At 48.0% G+C, this 24,311-nt stretch overlaps 1 long non-coding RNA gene across 1 annotated transcript; it reads left to right on the top strand.

Annotated features, from left to right (window-relative positions):
* The first annotated feature begins 1,525 nt into the window (after positions 1–1,525).
* On the top strand, positions 1,526–6,164 carry LOC124101252 (uncharacterized). Its single transcript, XR_006854569.1, has 4 exons — positions 1,526–2,328; positions 3,119–3,202; positions 4,128–4,322; positions 5,930–6,164. It is a non-coding gene; the product is annotated as an uncharacterized LOC124101252 (long non-coding RNA).
* The last annotated feature ends 18,147 nt before the right edge of the window (positions 6,165–24,311 follow it).

The raw sequence follows: 24,311 nt of genomic DNA, 5'->3' as shown, positions 1-24,311 counted from the left end.
GAGAGTTCCTCCTGGCAAACACCTCCCTTGGCCTTTGGTGCGGCCCTGCAGGCAGGCTTGGGCAGAAAACCTGTGACCTCAAGACCACTATCAGGGGATGTCAACTGCAAGGGCACCTAGGACCTGGATGCATCCAGCCTGACACGCCATTTTCTGGCCTTTTGGCCCTTGGGACTGTGCTCCCTTGCATGAGCGCAAGGTGCCCGGGACCTCTGGATGCCGGGACCAATTTCCAAGGCTTGTCAGGATCTCCTAGGACGCGCCACCGGGGGCTCGATGGGCCCCAGGGAAGAACCCCTTGGGATCCTTGGATCTGGAGCAAGGCCCACCTGGGCAGGACAGTGGAGGGGTGAGATTTGGCAGAGGACATCTCCCCACCGTCATGGAGGACCCTGCTGAGCCCCGTGAAAGGGGACCACTGTCCCACCCTTGCCCAGGTAAGTGAGACTTGGGGCCGAGGGACCCTCCGCAAGAGGTGCTCCCGGGATTCTGAGCCCTGTGGGTGAGCGGCTGTCTCCCAGGGGTGCTCATTCTCCAGGGTTCATGGGGGTGGAGCACTCTCGGCCCCCAGCGCTCATGCTGCTAGGGTCCTGGGGGTGAGTGCCCTTCACCCAGCAGGGCCCCAGCGGCCCTGATTGTGGAGGGGAGCCACCCTGGCACTCCTGGGACCAGGCTTCCATAGTTCCTAAGTGTGAGCGCCCCTCCCTTCGGCAGGGCTGGGCCTGGCCTGCTGGCTATGGGTGAGTGCCCAGGCAGCAGCCTCCAGTCCCCAGGACTCTCTGGGCCCTGCTGGTGAGCGCCCCTTGCCCTGCAATGCTCAGTGCGCCCTGGGTGCTGCAGGTTCCTGCTTGGCGGCCCCCCACCCCCACACCAGTGTCACAGCCCTGTTCCCTTTCCCCAGGGTCCTGCTAGGGGAGGGCCCCTGGGTCCTTAGCATTCCTTCTGCACTGTGGCCTGTGGGTGAGCGCCCCTCCCCCATCGGTGCCCAGTGTCTTCGGGGTCCTTTGGGTGAGCCGCCTGTCTTGCGGGGGCTTGGGGGGCGCCCAGCAGGCTTCCTTGTCCTCAGGGGCCTGTGGGTGAGCGCTCCTCGCCTGAGGGCCCTTGGTGTGCCCGGGCCTCTGGGGCGAGCCCCCCAGGCGCGCCAGGGACCAGTGAGCTCTGGGGCCCTCGGGTGAGCGCCCCTCGCCCGATGGTCCCCAGTGTCCCCTGTGTCCTGAGGCTGAGCGCCCCTGGCTCAGACCCCTGTGGGTCCTATGGGTGAGCGCCCCTCGCCCAGCAGTGCCCAGTGGGTCACCTCTGGGGACCGTGGGTGGCGCCCCTCCCTCGCCAATGCTCAGTATGCACTTGGCCCTGTGGGGGAGCACCCCTCGCCTGCCAGGGCCCAGTCTCCTTTGAGCCCTAATGCCACCTGGTGCCTGGGGAGTGAACTGTGTGGGTTGGGCCTTTCCCTCCTGGCCTGGGACACCCTCTTTGGCCTGAGGGCTGAAGGGTCCCTGTTTAAGAGGCCACCCGGAAAGTGGAGAGTTCCTCCTGGGACACCCTCTTTTGCCTGAGGGCTGGAGGGTCCCTGTGGCCTTCCTCCTGGCAAACACCTCCCTTGGCCTTTGGTGTGGCCCTGCAGGGAGTCTTTTGCAGAAAACCTAGGACCTCCAGACCACTGTGAGGGTATGTCAACTCCAAGGGCACCCAGTACCCGGATCCATCCAGCCTGACACCCCATTTTCTGGCCTTTTGGCCCATGGGGCTGTGCTCCCTTGCATGAGCGGAAGGTGTACGGGACCCGTGGATGCGGGGGCCAATTTCCAAGGCTTGTCAGTATCTCGTGGTGGCCCCCACCCCCTCACCATTGTCGCAGCCCTGTTCCCTTTCCAGAAGTTCCCTCAGGAAAGTCTGGAAAGGAAGTCTTGTCCTCATCCCATGTCCTGTTCTTTAATGTATTCTTTCACTTTGATGACAGTCACTGTTAGTTTCCTCGTCTGCCTACTCAGTCTTCTGGACTCTTTTGAGTATTTACTTTTTTTCTTGTTTTTTTAGAGCTTTTTATGTGGTTTCTTTTGGGCTCTTGAGATACTGGGATTTTGAATTTCTTGGCTGTCTATCGTGTGGAGCCTGGCTGCTCTAAATGTGTAGGTGACCTTCATGTCCCCAGCTTGCGATGATTCCTGGAGACATCTGGCTGTCCTGTCTGTTTCTTCCTGGGGATTGACAATGGGTTCTTCTTCCCCATCTTGAGTTTCAGCATTTTGGGGACATACTCGCCATGTTCTGCTCTATACCCAGTGGGAGGAGCAGCACTGAGGAGAGGAAGAAGAGCTCCAGGCCAAGCAGGTGAGTGGGGAAAGTATCTGAGTGGGGTGGGCCTGGGCCCTGCTTTGTCCTTGGCCTCACCCAGTGGTGCGCCATGCCCTGTAGCCCTCCTGGGACTTCAGAGGTCACCAGTGGGCCCCTCCCTGCACCCTACCTGTGGTTCCATTGGATGTCGATCAGCAGGCTTTCTGAAGAGCACTTTTGGACTCATTATTAACTTCACTGGTACAGAGGATGTGACACACACTTCACAAGTCATCTTAAAATAAACCTCTCTTGATTGTAAATTCCATAGATCAAGGGCTTTTCACTAAATGCTTCAGTTGTGGCTGGTCTTTTGTATCTGTAGCCAGTTGATGGTTGCCACAGAACCACCATAGACGAGATCAATCTCATAGCAAATGCTTTCACTGCTGTCTGATTCAAGAGAGAATTTGCTTGTGGTGTTCACTGGCCTATAGTTGAGTGTAGTTCTGACAAGAATGTTGGTTGATAATTTCATTTATACATAAGACAAAAACGAAACCAGCAGAACATTCATGTGCATTGCATTACTTTGTGTAGGGCAAAGGTGTGTTCTTGGTTGAATGGATGCTAGTGTTGAGTACTGGAAGTGTAGTTCCACACACTTTTGTAGCTATTGTTCATATCTCTTGTTCATATCTTTTGTAGCTATTCATAGTGGAATAGCTACAGACATAAACATTCCTGCATTATTAACCTTTTCTCCATCTCATCATTAAATTGAGACAATGAACAAAACAGCAAACCAGCCTGCAACAGGTGGTGATTGCCGATTTTCCTTTTGTAGATGCCTCATGGGACCCGTACTCTGCATGGCCGGGAAGGGACCTGGAGTAGAGAAGCACCATGTTTGCAAGTGAACAGGACTCAGGTGAATCCTGAGCATGGGTGATAGCAAGACTTGGTGGAGAGATCACCAGGTCGTAAGCCGTGAGAACAGCAGGGAACAGGAGGCCCAGAGTCTGGTCCTAGCAGCATAGGGTGGGCTGAAATGTCCAAGCGTGAGCCCTGCCATGGCCGAGCATGACTTCTACACACATGTTCCCATGCACATGGCATTGAGGGAGGATGCAGCAGAGCTGGCAGGGTTTGGGGCCACAGGGCCAGCTCTGTCCTAGAGCCCAACTGTGAAGGCTAATACCCCCGTGCTGTCTCCCCTGCTTCCATCCAGCTTCCAGGGCTGCTCTCCCTCCCCAGGCTTCTCCTGGCCCTCTGTTCCCTCCAAATGACTCTTCTCCTGGAGCCTCCACCACTGCTTCCCTCTAGAAGAACCCAAACCAAAGATGACAGCTTGGCTTGGGCTCTGCAGGGCTCCTCTGAACCTGAAGTTAGAGTTTAAGAAAACCATATATACCTTCATTCGGAGCAACCAACAGGAACTTTCAGGAGAAAAAGAATTCACTGAAAGCTCAGAGGTTGGGCAAACGCATCCACCTTTCTGGCACTCAGAAACATAAATAAAAGCAAAGCCACCCTCTGATCAGCAAAGACAATTCTTAAAATCAAGTGTCACTGAGGATGAGTTGAAATGGATATTTCCAAATAAACTACAGGCCAAGAAGCCAGTAGGAAGTAATGGAAAGTAAGTTCATAACTGGACCAGCACACAACCCAGCCTCAAGCTCACATGCCTTGGGCTCAATAATGCAGTTGGAACAATCAGAAGGAACTCTGGCTCACTTGTCCACTTCTAGAAATTGTAAAACACTTGAAAGGGGCAGGAGGAAGTGTTTATCGTAAGGCAGGATGAGCCCATGAAATGGGCAGTGCAGTGTGATAAGGAAATTCTTTTTCAGACCAAGGGAGGAAACTCCGTGTGATGAAGAGTGAAGGTGAAGGAGCTGAGAAGCTGGACAGAGTGGGCAGGAACATGGTGCAACTGCACAGAAGGCCACAGGGAGTAGGAACAGACCCAGCTGTCAGATGGACTCAGGACAAGGCACCCACCCCCTGCACAGTTCTGGTTCTGAAGTTTTGACCTTGGTCCATAGGTATGTGTCTGTGGAAGATGATGTGTACATTCATTAGCTGGGTCTTTGGGGGAAGATCTACTTGTCTACTAGATGGTATATAGCAGCCTTTCCCACACAGGCCTCTGCCCTGGCCGCTTGCCCTTGCCTCTAGATCCCTGCACTGCTGCCTGCCACTCTCTGCAGCTCTCTTCCAGTAGCCCTGGAGCATTCTTGTGCAAGGCTACATCCCTCAGCAGTGCCCTGGCCAGGCCTGCAGGCCACCCTCAAGAAGGGCACAGCCACAGAGCTGGCACCATCACCCTCCAGAACAAGCAGGGCCCTCTCTTGAGCTGCAGGACTGGCCTCTGCCCCAGCACCCAGCTCAAGGCGTGGGACTGAGCCTCCTTTTGCAGGGGGAGAGAGGCTCCTCATTTCCCCAAGGTTTCCACAGTGATGTGTGCTGTTTTGTACTCAATTAAAAAAATAATTTAATTGCAGATAGCATGTTTTCTGAAAGACCCTGAGTGTGAATTAGCAGCCAGGGTCACCTGGTCATTCTGCTGATGCTTCATTGACCCCACAGCTAGGGCCTCTGGGAGCCTGCCCCTGATCACAGATGGACTCCCTGCTAGAACTGCAGGATCAATACTTTTGAAGGTGGAGGAAGAGCTAGAGGAGATGGAGGAGCTATGAGCTGTACCCCTGGAGAAAGGGTCTGGTTTTTGGGACTGTACTCAGGTGCCTGTACCCCAAGGGTGAATGAGGGGAGTGTAGGGGGTTCAGATAGCAAAGATCTCCATGCACACAGGGTTGGGAGGATGCAGAATGAGGTGTGAGGTAGGTCTGAGCACCTGCTATGATCCTCATATCCTCACAGATGTCCCCATTGACCTTCATGGAGGACACCTACACAGCCCTGTAGAGAAGTGAAGCCCCATGAGGTGAAGGGGGGTCCTGGGAAGTTGGATAGGACAGTGACTATATCCATGGAACCTGGAGTATGGGGCTGGGCAGGAAGACAGATGCTGACCAGGGCCCCTCCCCTACTGAAAGTCCACCTTATGCTGCACCTGGAGGACCCCAGGTGCTTCAGGACTGTAGGTAAAACTTAATCTAGGAACCACTCCTTCTAAGCCTGTTTTGTTGCTCAAATTTGCCTAAAAATGATCTTTTGACACTGACTCTTAACAGTCTATCACTTACCCTCTGATGAGAGACCAGATCAGACCAAAGGAAAGGACAAGTGCATCATGGTGACATGGGCCTAGACCACTTGGTGGACAGTCAGTAATATCTTCAGAAAAAGTTATTCAGAGATGGAGGCATTGTCAGAATGAAGATGGCCAGGTGCCAACCCTACCCAAGGTTGGCCTTGCCCAGGCTTTGGAGCAAGGTTCCCAAGTCCTCCACTAGGTGGAGCCGGGGGACATCTTTGCAGGTTGGCTCTTTTCCCTCAGCTCAGGGTGGCCTTGAGGGGATCTCAGCACCAATCCTGCAATAAAAGGACAGATAACACAAAACCCCTCATCCCTCAGGACTGCAGGATGGACAGGATAGTGGGCGCTGTGATGGGGCCCAATTAAAATCAGAAAATTTCAAAGAAGCTCCAAATTGCTTTTTTCTCAATCCCTGCCATTCTCTGCCAGTGTTCCAGCTCCCTTCAGGCAACTGTCCCATGCCCAGGATGGAAGTCCTGGCCCAGGAAGGAATTCAGGGCTGGATGGATCTCACCACAATGCCTAGCAGGGTCCCCTGGATCTACACATCTGCATTTCCCAGCTTCGTTCCTGTAGATGGCAGTGCTTCTGTGGGACAGCAGAGGCAGATCAGCTTCTTCCTCCATTTTGGCCAAACTGTGATTAAATCCATTTTTCCTTCTTACATTATCTTCTCTTATTTCTGATGCTGGTGAACGCCCCAATACAGTTAGAAGAGACTCCAGATTGTTGGGCCCCAAGAATAGAAAATCTCTTCCCCCATGCCTGCTCCCCTGCTGAGACTCCCAAGGGTACACAGCCTGCTGAACCTGGGCCCCAACTGAGATGCGTCAATGTTCCCTGCACAGCTGATGGCCATGAGCATCCTGGTCCTGTGGTGTCCCAGCTTCCAGGGTCTCCTCAGTCCCCTCCTGGACTCCCTAACTTTCTTCCCTTTTCTCCTTATGCCATGCCCCCACAGGAAATCCCCCTAAGGGTATGAAGCCCCCTCCTGCCCAGACTACAGCTCTCCTGGGAAGGTCACTAGGGCACAGTCAGGGCTGGAGAGAGAGTCCAGAGAGAAGGGTCTCTGAATCCCACCCTGGAGGCCTACCCCACGGTTAATCCCCCTCCCCAGTTCTGCATTCCAGGAGGCAGCATCTGGAGTCCATTCCACTGGAGAAATGTGAAGGACTTGGGGCAAAGTCCTTGGGTGGGAAGCCTCTGGTATCTGGGTGAGCAGAAGGAAAGGCCAGGTGGGTGAGGGGTGGAGGGAGCCCACAGCTCTAGGGTATGGGGACCCTGAGTTGTGTGGTGTGGCTGCTGTCCTGTGGGCAGCCAGATGTGTCCTGGGCTGATGGGCAGCATGAGGGCTGGACCCTGATCCCTCAGTATATCCACATAGGCAGCTGGGGTGGGGCAGGGGGGTCAACAGGGCCAAGGAGGATGAGCCCCAGGGGAGCGGGAGGCCCTCCTCCAGGACCCAAGGCCCCCCATGGCCACCCCACATGGCATAGGAACCATGATCTGCAGCCTCAGTTCATACCACGCATGTGCACAGAACTTTCCATATACTGTCCATATAATGAGCCACAAAAACACTTCAATAGCATTCAAAGAAAGTGTGAGTGTGAAATGTGTATGCATGTGGTGTGGGTGAAGTGTGTGTGTGTGTGTGTGAAGTGTGCATGTCATGTGTGTGCTGTGTTTGTGTTTGGATAGTTGGGTGCTGTGCATGCCGTGTTGTTGTTTGTACAGCACAGTTTGGACAGGATGGTGTGTTTCTTGGGATTTGAGTTGCCATACTGTGTGTTGAGTGTGTGTGTGTGAGAGAGACATGTGTATGTTGGGTTGTGTGGTATGTAAGGAGGTGTGTGTGCATGGTATGTGCGCGTGTGTTTTGTCCTTCAATTCCATGGTGACTGTGCCTTTGCAGAGACAGGCCCTCAGGATGAAGGCCAGTAGAGCTGGTGCCACACTGCCCTCTGGTGGCACACCGCAATTATGGTCATGACAATGATCCCTGTGTCCCCAGGACAACCTGTGACAGACAAGGAATGCTGTCAGACTGACATGTAAATCAAGACCCAAGTATCCACCACAAAATTCCGGTGTCAAGATGGCAGTAGGCTGATGGGGCCAGTGCCCAGCAGGAGCATAGCTTCCAGTGGCCTCATGGAGGACAGGAGAGAAGCACTGCTGCCCTCCCTGTGGCAGTCCCGGGAAAGCCTCCCACAGCTGTGCTCATGCTCATGCTCTCGGGCCCCAGGAGCAGACTCATGTTGCTGGAAAGGCCACAGGCCACAGGGATGAAAAGCCACCAAAGCCAAGACGTGTTCAGTGGCCATGTTGGTAATGACTGTGATTCTGCAGCTGCAGCCTTGAGTGCTCACACACAGTAGAGACGGATGTAGTAGGAAAACAGGGCATGCTCGCTGCTGGTCAGTGGCTCTGACAAAGGCCCTAGACAGATGCGAGGCCGCTCTCCACACCCTCCCCACTCTTATTTCACCACTCAAAACTTCAAAGCCTGAGACAGAGGGTGGCCCCTGGTCAAGGTTACAGGTGGATAATCCTGGGGGCCCTTCTGGGCCAAGAGCTTGCTCCTCAGTATCCAGGGTGATACCTGCTCAAGGGAAGGGTCTGACCAGGATGGGTCTGGAAGGTCCCTTCTCTGGGCCTCCTGGACCAGGGTGCTCTCTGTGAAGGAATGCCATCTTTCTTGATGTTTATTTTTGGTGTCCCCCTCCAAAAAAACCTTACCGTGCTATGATTGTCCTGTGGCTTTGTAGACCATACATGGAGTCATGAGTCCCTCCACTAACACCCCCAACAGCACCCCATCTGCTCTGAATCCATCTCTGTGCCCTTCCTTGTTCTTTCCAAGGCCTGGAGTCATCCTGTGGCCTTGGCTGGGAGGCTGATGTGGCTGAGGGAGGGAGGCCATGTCACTGCCAGGAGGAGAAGATAAACTCCCATCCAGGTGGCAGGGCAGTCTCTGCTGAGAAAGCAGGGTGACAGCCATCAGAGCAGCCGTGGGGATGGCAGGTGAAACAGGAGAAGTCAGAGGCCTTGAGCCACCTCCCAGATGCCTTTTTTCTGCCCCTTAGATCCACCTCACCCCTGAAGTGGTGGCCCTCATGCTTTCCCCACATGATGAAGACTTGGCCACCCTACAGCCCCTGGGCTGAATGTATTGGTAAAGCTCCCAAAATGAACATGTTACCTTGGAACTATGGGAGTTTTCCTTCTCTTCCCCCGTTCCCCTACAGACTTCTGGAAAACTGGGCTTCTTCCTAGAAATCTATTCTGCTTTTAAGGGGAGAAATGGATGAAATTTATGGAAACAGCCCAAAATGCAACCCTGGCGTCACATGCTGGCTTTCCTGCTTGTGATGGCAAAGGTAGCTGTGGATCCCTCCACTTCATCCTGCTGTCACAAGTAGCCACCAGTCCTGGGCTTGTGAGCACTTCTGGGTATCAGACACTGCTTCTCCAGGAGAAGATGGGTGGTAAGAAGCACTTCCCCTGTGATCGAGATCTACCAAGTGGGCAGTGTCTGTAAATGTTATTTTCAGATCAATGGTGGGATTTTTTTTTTTAAATTTGGGCAGCCAAAGTGGTAGTACAATTATGGAATTTTCACAATACCTCATTTTAAAGTTGGCAGCTGTTCAGGTTTTCTTTGGAACCTCTTTCATTCAGGGAGGGAAATGCTGGCTAGTGGGTGGCCTTCCTGCAGCCATAAGAACAGGGAGACAGATGCCCAGAAAAGCTGTCCACCTGCTGGCACCCTCTGCACTGGCAGCTATTAACTTTGAAAATCTAAATTCCTTCCTGATCTCCTGACTTAGAAATGGTCTGCTTGAAATGCAAGAAACAATCATCATCAAATGTTCCTAGTTAGCAGGAGCTTGCTTCACAAGAATTTCCAATGTGACATGGATGGAGATGATAGTGATGCATTTACTGGTTTTCAGTTCAGCTGGTTTTCAAGAAAATTCTCACTGGGAAGCAGGTTTAGTCAGGTAGTAAGTTGTGGGCTCTTATGGATATGCCTCTGATGTCACTCTGATTGTTTGGAACCTGGGTTAATTTCCTAACTAGTTTGGGGTACCATTTCTGCCACTGGTCACAAATCTTGCTTCAAATTGAAATTCAGTTTGGCTTTGAGTGTGGAGACACATGATGATGGCTTCACCTAATTCAGTGTTTGTTTTGACCAAAAGTTTATTTTTCTAAGTCAAAATGGTGAAAATATGTAATTTTAGTATGCACGACTGGCTCTTAATAAAAATCCCTGTAAGGAAAAAAGAAAAAAGAAATCAATGATAGATAAAAAGTAGAAGTCATTCTAACATCTAAATAATATGCCATTGAATGACAAATGGAAAACAGAAGAAATCAGGGATGAAATAAAAAATACTTAGAGGTAAATGAGAATAGTGATATAGCATATCAAAATCTCTGGGATACCATGAAGGCAGTGCTTAGAGGAAAATTGATTGCATTGAGCTCATTCTTTACAACAACAGAAAGTCAATGAATAAAAGACCTAACATTACATCTTAAAGCCCTAGAAAAAGAAGAACAAATCCACACTAAAAGCAATATAAAACAGGAAATAATTAAAATCAGAGATGAAATTGAAACAAAAGAAAAAATTTAAAAAATTGACAAAACAAAAAGTTGGCTCTTTGAAAAAATAAATAACATTGATAAACCCTTAGCCACATTAATGAATAGAAAGAGAGAAAACTCTACTAAAATTTGTAATGAAAAAGGAAACATCACAATGGACACTACTGAAATACAGAAGATAATTAAAAACTATTTTGAAAGTTTATGCTTTAATAAAATACTCAAGACATCAGCAAATTTCTGGAGTCATTTAACCTACCCAAACTGAACCAGGAGGACATACACAATTTGAACAGATCAATTTCAAGTAATGAAATAGAAGATGCTGTCAAAAGCCTATCAACTAAGAAAAGCCCAGGATCAGATGGATTCTCAGTTGAGTTCTACAAGACCTTCAAAGAAGAATTAACACCAATACTTCTCAAATTATACCATGAAATAGAAAAGAAGAGAACTTCCAAACTCATCCTATGAAGCTAATATCACTTTGATACCAAAACCAAACAAAGACACATTATGGAAAGAAAACTTCAGATTAATATCCCTGATGAATATAGATGCAAAAATTCTCAATAAAATTCTCAATAAAAAACATTAAAAAGATAATGCACCATGATCAAATGGGGTTCATCACAGGAATGCAAGGTTGGTTTAACATACAGAAAACAATAAGTATAACTCATCATACCAGTAGATTTAAAGACAAGAATTATATGATACTCTTAATAGATGCAGAGAAAATATTTGACAAAATACAGCACCTTTTCCTGTTCAAAACACTAGAAAAACTAGGGATAGTAGAAACATACTTCAACATTGTAAAAGCTGTCTATGCTAAACCCAAGGCCAGCATCATTCTAAATGTAGAAAAACTGAAAACTCCCTCTAAGAACTGAAGCATGCTAAGAATGCCCTCTTACACCACTTTTATTCAACATCATCTTTGAAATGCTAGCCAGAGCAATTAGAAGAAAGAAACTAAAGGGATATGAATAGAAACAGAAGAACTCAAATAATCAATATTTGCCAATGACATGATTCTATATTTAGCAGATCCAAAAAATTCCACCAGAAACATTCTAGAACTAATAAATTCAGCAAAGTAGCAGGATATAAAATTAACACTCCAAAATCAAATGCGTTCCTATACATCAGTGATAGATCCACTGAAAGAGAAATTAGGAAAACTACCCTATTCACAATAGCCTCAAAAATATTTGGGAATCAATCCAACAAAAGAAGTGAAAGACCTCTACAATGAGAACTACAATCAAAACTACTCTAAGATTTCATCTCACTCCTGTCAGAAAATACAGGCATCAATAAATGTTTGCGAGGATGTGGTGAACAAAGTACACTCATGCATTGCTGGTGGGACTGCAAATTGGTGCAACCACTCTGGAAAGCAGTATGGAGATTCCTCAGAAAACTGGGAATGGAACCACCATTTTACCCAGCTTCTTGGTTTATACCCAAAGGACTTAAAATCAGCATACCATAGTGAAGCAGACACATCAATGTTTATGGCAGCTCAATTCACAATAGCTAGACTATCGAACCAACCTCAGTGTCCCTCAATAGATGAATAGATAAAGAAAATGTGGTATATATACTCAATGGACTATTACTCAGTTTTAAAGAAGAGTGAAATTATGGCATTTGCCAGTAAATGTTTGGAGTTGGAGAATATCATGCTGAGTGAAGTAAGCCAACCCCACAAAACTAAAAGCCAAATGTTTTCTCTAATATGTGGATACTAATTCACAATAAGGCAGGGGGCACTAGGGAAGAATAGCATTATTTTAGATTAGGTAGAGGGAAGTGATTGGAGGGGAGGGGAGGGATGTGGGGATAGGAAATATAGGAAAATTATTACTGTATGTATATATGTTAGAGCCATAGTAACAAAAACAGCATGGTATTAGCACTGAAACAGATACGTAGACCAATGGTACAGAATAGAAGACACAGAGACAAACCCATATAAATACAGTTATCTTGTACTAGACAAAGGCACCAAAAACATTCACTGGAGAAAAGATAGCTTATTCAACAAATGGTGTTGGGAAAACTGGAAATCCATATGTAGCAAAATGAAATTAAACTTCTATCTCTTACCATGTACAAAAATCAAGTCAAAGTGAATCAAAACTTAGGAACTAGAACAGAGACCCTGCACCTAACAGAAGAAAAAGTAGGCCCAAATCTCTACCATGTTGGCTTAGGAACTGTCTTCCTTAACAAGACTACTAAAGCACAAGAATTAAAATAAAAAAATGAATAAATGGGATGGAATTAAACTAAAAAGCTTCTCCATAGCCAAGTAAATAATCCATAACTTGAAGAGAGAGTCTACAGAATGGAAAAAATTCCTTACCACATGCATCTCAGATACAGCACTAATCTTGAGGATATACAAAGAATTAAAAAAAACCCCTTAACATTAAATAACCAAATAACCCAATTAATAAATAGGCAAAGGAACTGAACAAACAGAAAAAAATACAATTAATCAACAAATATATGAAAAATGTTCAACATTTCTAGCAATTAGAGAAATGCAAATCAAAACTACTCTAAGGTTTCATCTCCTGTCAGAATAGCAATCATCAAGAATGCAGGCAACAATAAATGTTGGCGAGGATGTGGGGGAAAGGTACATTTGTACATAGCTGGTGGGACTGAAAATTGATGTAACCACTCTGGAAAGCAGTATGGAGATTCTTTAGAAAACTTGGAATGTACTACCATTTGACCCAGTCATCCCACTATTAGGTTTATACCCAAAGGATTTAAAATCAGCATACTACAGTAACACAGCCACGTCAATGTTTATAGCAGCTCAATTCACAATAGCTAAACTATGGAACCAACTAGATGCCCTTCAACAGATGAATGAATAAATAAATGGTAATATATACACAATGGAATACTACTCAGCCTTCAGGAAGGATTAAATTATGGCATTTGCTGGGAAATGGATGGAACTAAAGAATATTATGCTAAGTGAAATAAGCCAATCCCAAAAAATCAAAGGCTGAATGTTTTCTCTGATATATGGATGCTAATTCATAAAGGAGTGGGAAAGGGTTGGGAAGAATAGAGGTAATTTGGACTAGACAGAGGGAAGTGAAGGAAGGGGTGGGGGAATGGGGATAGGAATGATAGTAGAATGGATTGGACATTATTACCCTATGTACATACATGATTACGTGACCTGTGTAAATCTACATCATGTACAACCAGAAGAATGAGAAGTTGTACTCAATTCATGTATGATGTGTAAAGATGCATTCTACTGTCATGTATAACTAATTAGAATATATATATATATATATATATATATATATATATATATCTGTCAAAAAAAGAAGAGGAGGAAAATCTCTGACATTAAGTCTTTAAAGCAATTGCGATTAGGTGTGTCAACCTAAATAATTTTTAAAATTACATACTCCAAAGAATACTGACATTTATTTGGGGGATGACAGATGTTTGCAATGGGAATATGCATGTCATAGTGAACTGTGGGTGTACTTGAAGAGGTTGAGCAGGGCAGAATGGTACACCCCTATAATCCAGCTACGTGGGAGGCTGAGGCAGGAGGATTACAAATTTGACACCATCCTGAGCAACTTAGCAAGACCCTGCCTCAATATAAGAAAAATAAAAAGGGCCAACAACATAGCTCAGTGGTGGAGTGCCCTTGGATTCCATCCCCAGTGTCTGTCTGTCTGTCTACACACAAAGAAATTGAGGCAAGGGGAAGTTTTAATGAGAATTATGTCAGATATTTTGAAGCAAATAATCCTTGGCCACAGTGGTTAACAATAAGCGTGGTGTTAGTCCAAGGTTGAACAGTTTCTGGGCAGATGTCCTTGCACTGGTACTTTTTGTATAAGGTTGTGGCAGCCCCTGTTCAGCTAGTGACTCTGGAAGAGTGTTTTGTGATGGTAACTATCAGGCAATCATGTAAATCATGTGTAAGAGTCCTTCCTTTGGCTTTGCTGATTTATTTATTTTTGGTTAGGTTTGACACAAGTGACTCCATTTTGATTCTGACAACATTCAACATTTCCTTCACAGATGCTCTGGGGAAAAAAAAAGTTGAAATGTGTAGTTTAGATCTGGTGACCTCACTCACTTAGTGCACAGTTGTGTTATTTCCTCACATGCTTACAGCTGTGAACCACCACCATGACCAAGTCAGGCCACCAGCAGCTCCACCATACCAAAACATTTCTCTGAGCAGTTTTACAGGAAATTGCCAGCCCTAACCTGAGAACCACTCTTCTGTTTTCTCTCTGGGTGGCCTTTTAATGAGCAGGACTAGATGGTTCTGTGAGTCCTGGAGGACAGAATCTTGTCCAGTCAATATTGTGTCCCCATTGCCCAGCACAGAGCCTGGTTGCAGTTGGTGTTGGGAAACCTTTGTTAGGTATGAAGAGAGGGGACAGGAGGAAGAATACTGAGAGGGGCAGGAGCCTTGGCCTCCAGTCCTGGTGCTGTCCCATGCTTGCTGTTTGACCACTTGGGAGTCAGTGGCCTTCTCTTTTCTTAACAAACATTGTATAAGAATTGCGATTTTGTGTGGCCAAACATGCTATGCTAAGCAAATGTTGATGGGTACGGAGGCGGAGTGTTCCCATGGGAGAAGCATTCTTACATGAAGTGGAGTCTCAGGGCAATATGGAATCTGTTTGGTGATTGCTCATATAGCCTGGCCCATAACATGGTGAAGTTGATTTCTACCTATTTTTGTGGTTATTATGAATGGGATTTGTAAGACGCCACACCACACTACGAATGGGAGATGCCACACAACACAAATCACCGGAGAGGTTCTGCTTTATTACAAAAGGCTGTGTGTTTATATAGATTTAAGGAGAGGTAGCAGGGCTGAAGTAGATAACAGGTCGCCCATTTATTGGCAAGCTCTTCCATATGTCAGTTCCGGAGCCCAAGAAGTTAATTCTCATTGGGGCTAAGGTTTCCCACCTGCAGGATTTGAACATTGGCGCCGGCGGGAACGTTTCGTGCCAGTGAAAGAAAAAAAGAGGAGAAAGAGTGTCGTTAGGCACCATGTTGGGGTTTTTCTCTGGGGTGCTGCTGCCATTATATGTTTTCCCAACATTCCTCCCTTTTTTGTTTTCTTAGGAATTGGGGCATCGTTGGTCAGATCTGGCTGCTTCCGGCTGTGTGGGGGTGGTGTAGGGCCTAGAAGGGGAAGTGGAGGAATGTTCGGGGGGGGCAGATCTGGGGATATCATGGCAACCAGAAATAAAACCCAGTGGCTATAGACAGCTACTTCCGTAAGGGTGAAGTCTATGAAAGTTCCCTGAAACCACAAGTCATTGATGGCATCGAACCAGTCCTGGATGGAGGAGATAGTTGGTATCAGCCACTGATCCTGTAGCAGAGACTCTAGGAAATACTGGAAGTGTTGCCTTGACATGGCGTCACCAGCACCTGAAGAAGATCAGAGCAAACAAAAACAGGATGAAGATAAAAATTAAAGCAAATGTCATTTTTTGGCAGAAGTTCCATGTCGGGGGACTGACAGAGAAGAGGCCAAGGGCCATGAGGAGGCTTAAAAGGACATAAAGGCTCAAGAATCCAGGATGGCAGATTAAGAGGTTCTCCGGGCTCGTTGTCTCCCACTGTCTGATGTCCATTGCATTCCATCGTGCCTGGTAGTGAGCTTCAGCAATGAGTGAGCTGTTCTCTTGAAGATGCTGGGGGTTCATTGGTCATCAGAAGCTGGTAGTACCTAAGCAGAAGCTGGTTGAAAGTTTGGTTAGAGATCTTCCATAATTGGCCCTGTAGGAAGCGAAGCAAACAGGGCAGGAACAGACACATCAGGAAAAGGAGACATATGGGCCCTAAAAGAGGCAACAGCCACGATTGGAAGTGGGCTAAAAAGAAGGTGGCAAATGGGTTTTGGTTTGGTGGATTTTTCAAAGAGGTAGCCAAGTTGGTGAGCTTGACTACATTAGTTTCCACAGGCCTGATTCATTGTTGTAGTAACAGCATTCTTCCCTCAAGAAGAGACAGGTTCCACCTTTTTCGGCTGTGAGTAAGTCTATAGCTCGTCAATTTTGAAGAGTAACTTGAGCCAAGGATGTGACCTGCCTTTGTAAAGATGCTAGAGATTCTGCTGTAGAAGTGAGCGCTTATTCAAGTTTAGAACTTAAGTCCTGTACAGCCCATAAGGAGTGTCCTAGAGCTCCACCAGAAATTCCTGCTCCCGCCGCAGATGCAGCCAGTGAGAGGCCCACCAGTATTGGAAGGAAAGCAGCCCGCTTATTCCCCACTGGGGGAGACAAGAGGGCCTGCACTTCAGCTGGGGTATAGAGAGTCAATTGTGGGACAAGCGTCACCAGTATACATGGGGTAGAGGTGTTGGTGAATAAGATAGTGATGAGAGAACCATTACACCAGAAGAATGAGCCAGGTGGTGCATAGAGGGTGAAGTTAAAGGTGATGTTAGAGTGGCAAAACTTTGACTGGGAGATACCCAAGCCCAGGAGGCAACGCCGGGGAATCACAGTATGGTTAGACTCCTCGGGCTCCCATAATGGAGCATCAGGTGAAAGGGTTCAGAGAGAATGGCGGGCTGATGGAGTGGAGAAATTTGAGAGGTCAGAAGCCAAGAAGTTCAAGGGAACCGCAGCAAGCAAAGGTTGAGTCAGAGAGGCGCATAAGTAGCAATCAGTTGGTGTAATGTCGGGGAGGGTTAGATTTAAGAAGGTTACAGTTTCCGTAAATAGTCGTAGCCATGAATACTGTGGTGGACTCCTGACATTAGGCTCATATGGATCCTGTATGGAGTCTAACAACTGCTGTTCGGAATGCTTTATGCCAGTAGAGATTATAGCTACTGAGGGCTGGGAGGGTTGAAGCTCTCGGGAGATGGAGATGGAGCCACAGGGGGTGGGAGAGGATATGTCACAGTAGAACGAAGCATTTACCCTAGAGGTCCAGCATGGATGGTTAGGGTCCGTGATAGCCAATTGATAGCCCCCCAAGATAAATCTGAAATTTCCAATGCAGGAATCCCCGATGCATGCAAGTGGGTTATGAACGTTGCATGACAAGTTGGGGCACCCCCCATAGGTTTCGGGTCACCATTTGCAGTAATCCTCTGTCTGATCATATAAGAAGCAAAGGTAAGGCCTAGTGGCTGTTTTTAAAAGTTCAGAATTCTGGGAGGAGAAGGGAAGGAAGATAGATGCATAACATCTTGTAGGGGTGCAATCAACCGAAGAAACTAGGCGAGTGTAACGAGTGCTGCCTTGGACATATGTCTCTCTGACTTAGAATCTCCAAGTATAAGAGGAGGACGATGATGTCCCCAGGAGAAGGGTGATGACTGTGAAAATACCACTTAGAAGAGTGGGAGTCATGGTGGAGTATGGGCGATTACGCGAGACAGGCGAAGCTTTAGAGGATAGTTAGGATGTGGAGAGCAGGAGTAAAGGGGAGGTCTAGGAGGTGACTCTTGAGGCTCCTCTGGGGTAGTCTTGTCGTCAGCAGATGGGGCCTCCTGGCAATATGGCTTCAACCTAGAAATGTGAATCCAGGGGGTGAGACGGTTGCCTGGTAAGGAAAGTTTGGCGGTGGTGGGGGTACAGAGAATGACAGGATAACGGCCTTCCCATTTTGGGGCAAGAGGCCCTTTCTCCTCTGGGATGTTATAATAGGCTAAACTCCCAGGTGTTAAGGGAGGAGTGTTTGGAGAGGAGTCTGGGTCCGGAAGAAGCCAGTCTTGATATTTCCAGAGTTCCGAGCGGAGATGAAACAAGAGAGGTAAAGACAAATCTCGTGTGAGAGGTCCTTGTGAAATGACCAATCCAGGGGGTATAAGAGGTCTTCCATATATTATCTCAAAGGGAGACAGTAAAGATGGTTTCTTAGGGAGAGCTGTGATCCAAAGCAAAGCCAAGGGAAGGAGTTTGACCCAGTCTAATTCCATTCTTAATTTGATAAGGACTTCCTTCTGAGTCTGATTTACCCTTTCCACTTTCCCTGAAGCCTGGGGGTGATATGGACAGTGGAAATGCCACTTGAAGGAGAAGGCTTGAGAGACCTTTTGTGTGATCCTAGAAATAAACTCAGGGCCATTGTCTGATTGTAGGGAAGTGGGCATACCAAACCTGGGGATGATGTCTGTCAGTAAGATTGAAGCTACAGTGGAAGCCTTTTTATTGGAAGTGGGAAATGCCTCAACCCAACCAGAGAAAGTGTCCACAAAGACAAGGAGGTATTTAGTGCGCCATACTGCAGGCATGTTGGCGAAGTCTACCTGCCAGTCAGCAGCAGGAAAGTGTCCCAGGGCTTGGTGGGAGGGAAATGGTTTAGGCCTTAAAGAAGTATGAGGATTGGTCCGCTGACAGATCTGACAATTAGAGGCTATATTCTGTAGCATGGCTTTGTCAGAGGGGGTGAGGGAGAAGAAGCTCTGTAAAAAGAGGGTCAAAGACTGAGAATTGGAATGAAATAGAGTATGGAGGAACTCAAAAAGATCCTTGTTCTTACTGGAAGAAGTAGGGGCTTCAGATGGACAGTCTAACGTGGCCATTATATGTCCCCCAGGGGGGTCATAATTGGAAGTGATAGCAGCCATTCATGCCTCCTGGTCAGCTTTGGCATTGCCCTCAGTGATAAGAGAGCCGTCCTTCTGATGGGACCTACAATGGACAACTCCCAACTGGGTGGGTAAGTGGGAGGCCTCTATCAAATTTGTTATAAGAGTCGAGTTAGTGATCGCATTACCTTTAGTGGTAAGTAGGCCTCACTCCTTCCACATTGCAGCATGGGATAAAAGAATATGGAAGACATATTTTGAGTCAGTATAAAGGGTGAGGGATTTGCCCCATGCTAGGAGGCAGGCATGAGTGGCTGCTACAAGTTCAGCCTGCTGGCAGAGCTTTGGCCTCTATAATCTCAGTGGCTGAAACTACTGCATATCCAGAATAATGAGTGCCGTTCTGCCTAAAGGAACTGCCGTCAATGAACCAGATAAGGTCAGGCTTGGTGAGTGGTCCCTCAGAAATGGAAGAATGACAGGGAGGAAATCATCTAAGGTTTCCAAGCAATTATGAGCTGGTGTGTCAGATGTGGGGGTCATTGGGAGCAGTGAGGCAGGGTTCAGCGCAGAGCAGGGGAGGAACGTAATATTAGGGTTTTCCAGAAAGGAAGTGAGGAGTGACAGGACTCTGGATGGAGGAAGGGTTTGAAGGCCCTTATAAGCTAAAAGATCCTTCAAATGATGTGGGGAGTGGATAGTTAAAGGGGCTCCGAAAGTCATCTTAGAGGCTTCTTTGTGTAAAATTTGTCCAGCAGCCAGAGCTCTTAAGCAAGGGGCCCACCCACGGATGGTAGGGTCTAATTGTTTGGACAAATATGCCACAGGTGAAAATGTAGGCCCATAATTTTGACCCAAGATTCCAAGTGCTTGCCCCCCTTTTTCATGGACATATAGATGGAACGGTCTTGAAAGATCGGGAAGATGAAGGGCGGGTGCCTTTAAGAGGAGTTGCTGAAGTCTGCGAAAGTGGTAGCGGGGGGAGGAGGCAAGAGATTCACTAGGGGGTCCCTTTGCTAGGTCATACAGAAGTTTGGCTAGAAAAGAGTAATTTGGGATCCAGGCCCTAAAATAACCTTCTAGTCCTAGGAATGATAGTATTTTGGCTTTTGTATGAGGCGCCAGAAGACTAGAGAGGAGTTGCCTCCTATCCAGTGTTATTTCCTTTTTTCCCGGTGCAAGGCGAAAACCAAGATAGGTGACAGAAGACTCGGAAACCTGGGCCTTGTGGGGAGACACCCTATATCCCTTATCCGCTAGGAAATTTAGAAGCTGGGCGGTGTGGGATTGAGAGTGTTCCCAAGAGGGACTATATAGAAGAAGGTCATTGACAGATAGAAGGAGAGTAGAGTCAGGACAGGTGGGGTGAAAGGATGTGAGGTCCTGGGCAAGAACCTGGGCAAAGAGATGGGGACTGTCCCTGAATCCCTGCGGGAGGACAGTCCAGGTAAGCTGACGAGAATGGCAGGTGTGAGGGTCAGTCCACGTAAAAGCAAAGATATCCTGAGATTCTGAGGACAAGGGAGTAGAAAAAAAGAAACAGAAAAGAAGGCATCTTTTAAATCTAGGACCGAGAAGTGGGTGATAGTAGCAGGGATCTGAGAGAGGAGGGTGTAGGGGTTGGGCACTAGTGGGTGGATGGGGACCACAGAGGAGTTGATGAGGCGAAGGTCTTGAACCAGCCTGTAGTACCCATTAGGTTTCTTAACTGCCAGAATGGGGGTGTTGAAAGGAGAGTGTGTAGGCCTAAGATACCCCTTCCGTAATAAATCCTGGATGACGGGTTCTAATCCGAGGAGGGCTGTGGTTGTGAGTGGATATTGTGGTTGGCTAATATATCTTGAAGGGTCCCATAAGACAATATGAATAGGACTGCATTTAGCCATAGAGGGTGTAATTGTGTCCCAAACCTCAGGATTAACTGGTTTAGATAGTCATGGGAGAGTGCATGATGGAGATATATCTGTCCCTAGGATCATCATGAGGAAATGAGAGGTGGGGGAAGTCGGTGGTGATACGTGAATGGTGACCTTCAAAAATGAGAGTATGTCCCTTCCAAGAAGGGGAATGGGGAAATGGCTCATAACGAGAAAGGAGTGTGTGAAGGACAAAAGGGATCTCTGCATATAACATGATAAGGGAGTGTTTTTCGAGGGAAAATCTGTTTACCTCCTATCCCAACAATAGGAGTTTTTGAGGGTGTGGTAGGACCCCAATACTCCCTCAAGACTGAAAATGTGGCACCAGTGTCTAAGAGGAAGGTAATGAAGCGTCCATCCACTAGAAATGTGACCCTAGGCTCTTGCTTCTTGATGGTAATAGTCAGGAGGGAAGGCCCAGGGCTCTTTCAATCCTCCTCTTCCAAGCCCAGGAGAGGCTGGGGTTGTGGGGTGGCTGACCAACTTCCCCTCCGGGTTGTTGGGCAGTCTACCCCCCCCAGTGTCCCCTTTGGTGGCATTTTGGGCAGGGGGTGGAGGGTATCCTCGGCGAAGGACAACCCCTGGCCCGTTGTCCCTCCTTACCACATTTGAAGCAAGCTCCAGGGGGTGTGTTATTGGGACGGCGTGGTGATGACTTTCTCTGAATGACCTTGGCCAACATTTGGAATTTGGCGTTTTCAGCCCTCTGCCTATGACGTTCGCTTTCATCCTCTCTACTATGGAACACCTTGAAAGCGACCACGAGGATTTCGGTCTGAGGAGTAGCAGGGCCCTGTTCAAGCTTCTTAAGCTTGGCTTTAATGTTGGGGTAGCTTTGGGCCAGGAAATATGTCATTAAGACATGACCGCCATCAGGGCTTTCTGGGTCGAGGTTTGTGTGCTGTTAGAGGGCCTTGGTTAGTCTATCCAGGAATTCTGAAGGTGTTTCTTCCTTCTTTTGAATGACCTCCTGCACCTTTTGAAAATTAATGGCCTTGCGGGTGGCCTTTTTTAGGCCCGCCAAGAGGCAGGATGCAAAAAGGTCAGGAGACCGTAAGCCTCCAGGGGTATTGTAATCCCATAGGGGATCCTACTCTGGGACAGCATGAGGGCCTGTGGGGTGGTTGGGATTGGTCCTATGATTTTCATCAGCATGGGCTTGGGCTAGTTCCCAGACCTGTTGCCTTTCCTCAGGGAGAAGTGTGTTGGCCAGGAGTAGGTAGATGTCGTGATGGGTAAGGCTGTATGCCTGCAGGACCCATTGGAACTCCCGAATGTAAGTGGTGGGATCAGTGGTGAATGAGCCTAACTTCCTCTCTAACTGAGTAGTGTCCGACATGGAGAAAGGCACATGTACTCTAATAACACCCTCAGGACCAGCTACTTCACGAAGGGGTGCAATCGTCATGGGAGTAGGAGGGGGTCCCTTAGACCTGGTGACAGGGGGACTGAAAGAGGCAGGCGGCGGCGGACAGGAAGGAGAGGGAGGGGAAGGGGATGTCTCAGCGGAGAAGGAGGTGGGACTGGCGGAAAAGAGCGGGGGGGGAGGGGGATGAAACAGAAGGCTGAGGATCAGTGGAATCAGGAGGAAGAAGCAGAGGGTGTAGCGGGAGAGGAGGGGCCGATGGGGCTGGGGGATAAGGTGGAGGTTCATCTGCTGGGTCAAACGAGGAAGAATCTGCTGAGTCACGGGAAGAAGTAGGGGAAGGGAGGGGTTTACAAGCAAGGAGGACCTGAGAGGGAGAGCAGGAAGTGCTGAGGGCAGGGTGTTGGGAAAGAAGGCTAAAACCTTCAACGTATGGGACCTCTCTCCATTTTTTTTTAGGTGCAGGCAGTAGTTAAGAAGATCCCGAAGAAGATTTGGATCTAACGAGCCTTCTGGAGGCCAATGATTGTCATTATCTAACGGATATGCGGGCCAATCTTAGGTACAGAATCTGATGAGAATTTTGGGCTTGAGATCCGGAGAAAGAGAGAGAGTAGCCAAATTCTTAAGGAGACACTTGAGTGGTGAGGTTTCGGGTATAGACGAGGAGGCACCCATAGTTAAAGAGTGGAGGAAGGGGCAGCAAAGGGAGAAAAAGAATTAACCTGGGCTGTAGGGGCTTCCTGGAAGTGTAGAGCAGATGGAGGATTATGTGGGTGTCCCCAAAGTGACCAGTCCACTGCGAGTAGGCACAGAGGGCACAGCTCGGTCGTCACCGACAAAGTGCAGTCTGTGTGACCCTGTAGGGTCGAGGCCGCGGGCAACCTGACGTCAGGAAAAATTTTCCACCGGAACAAGAGAGAGTCAAGGAAGGAAGGGACAGAGCTCCAGCAGAACGCAGCTCCAGGCCGGAAGTTCAGCTCCAGGCTGAACACAGCTCCGGCGGCGCACGGCTCTGGTGGGAAGCAACTCCCGCAGGATGCAGCTCTGGCAGGACGCAGCTTCCAGGGAGGAGGAAGAGACCAAGGAGCCTCTCATGTAAACCCAGAAGCCTCACGCCCCAAAGGGAAGTGGGTCGCCAGAGGGTCCACTGCAACCAGTGAAGGTCTTAGTGGGGTGCATTCCCTCCTCCCTACTGGGTGTCAGGAGCATGCCAGATGATCACGGTCACGTCTCCTGCTGCTAGCCTGAAGGGAGTTGGCGATCTGGGGAAGGGGAACTTGCCTAAACCCGATCAGTGGTGAGTGCAGGGAGCCAGCGCCCAAAAAGACAGACAAGAGCGAAATGTGTCGTTGGTGACGGCGGTGGTGGAGACAGGGCTCGGTTTGTCGAGCATACCGTCTCCTGGGTTTTCAGCACCACTGTAAGACGCCGCACCGCACTATGAATGGGAGACACCACATGACACAAATCACCGGAGAGGTTCCGCTTTATTACAAAAGGCTGTGTGTTTATATAGATCTAAGGAGAGGTAGCAGAGCTGAGGTAGATAACGGGTCACCCATTTATTGGTAAGCTCTTCCATATGTCAGTTCCGGAGCCCAAGAAGTTAATTCTTATTGGGGCTAAGGTTTCCCACCTGCAGGATTTGAACATTGGCACCAGTGGGAACGTTTCACGCCAGTGAAAGAAAAAAGAGGAGAAAGAGTGTAGTTAGGCGCCATGTTGGGGTTTTTCTCTGGAGTGCTGCTGCCGTTATATGTTTTCCCAACAGGATTATTTCCCCAAAATCTTTTTCCAAAAGGTCCACTTTCAGTGTACAGCAAAGCTACTGGGTTTTATGTGCTGATCTTGACTTCCTGCTCTGCGGGGTTTACCAGTCTTTTCGTGGCCTCTCAGGGTTGACTATGGACTCACATCATCTGGAAGCAGGAAGAATGGCACTTCAGCCTTTCCTGTTTGTGTCTTTCTTTCTCTTGCCCAGTGCTCTGGCTGAAATGTTAAGTACTATATTAAAGAAGGAGAGTTGTGCTATCCCTGCTTCTGGAGAAACCTCTTTCCGTTTTCCCAGTGTTCAGTACCATGTTGTCAGTGGATTCCTCCTGTGCACCCTTTACACGGTTGAGGGATGATCCCTCTAGACTGAGCTATTCATCAATTGATTATTCATTACTCAGACCAGACAATAACTGTGGTTGAAGTCTCCTAACAAAATTGTGGATGTGGGGCTGGGGTTATAGCTCAGCAGTAGAGTGCACTTGCCGCCTTGTACATGTGAGGAACTGGGTTCAATACTCAGCACCACATAAAAAAATAAAA

This window comes from Marmota monax, unplaced genomic scaffold, assembly GCF_021218885.2.
Source record: "Marmota monax isolate L192 unplaced genomic scaffold, Marmota_monax_Labrador192_F-V1.1 WCK01_AAM20220418_F8-fsc00814, whole genome shotgun sequence".
NCBI classification, from domain to species: Eukaryota; Metazoa; Chordata; class Mammalia; order Rodentia; family Sciuridae; genus Marmota; species Marmota monax.
The sequence above is the reverse complement of the archived record's forward strand: the minus strand, read 5'-3'. Positions and strand labels throughout refer to the sequence as shown.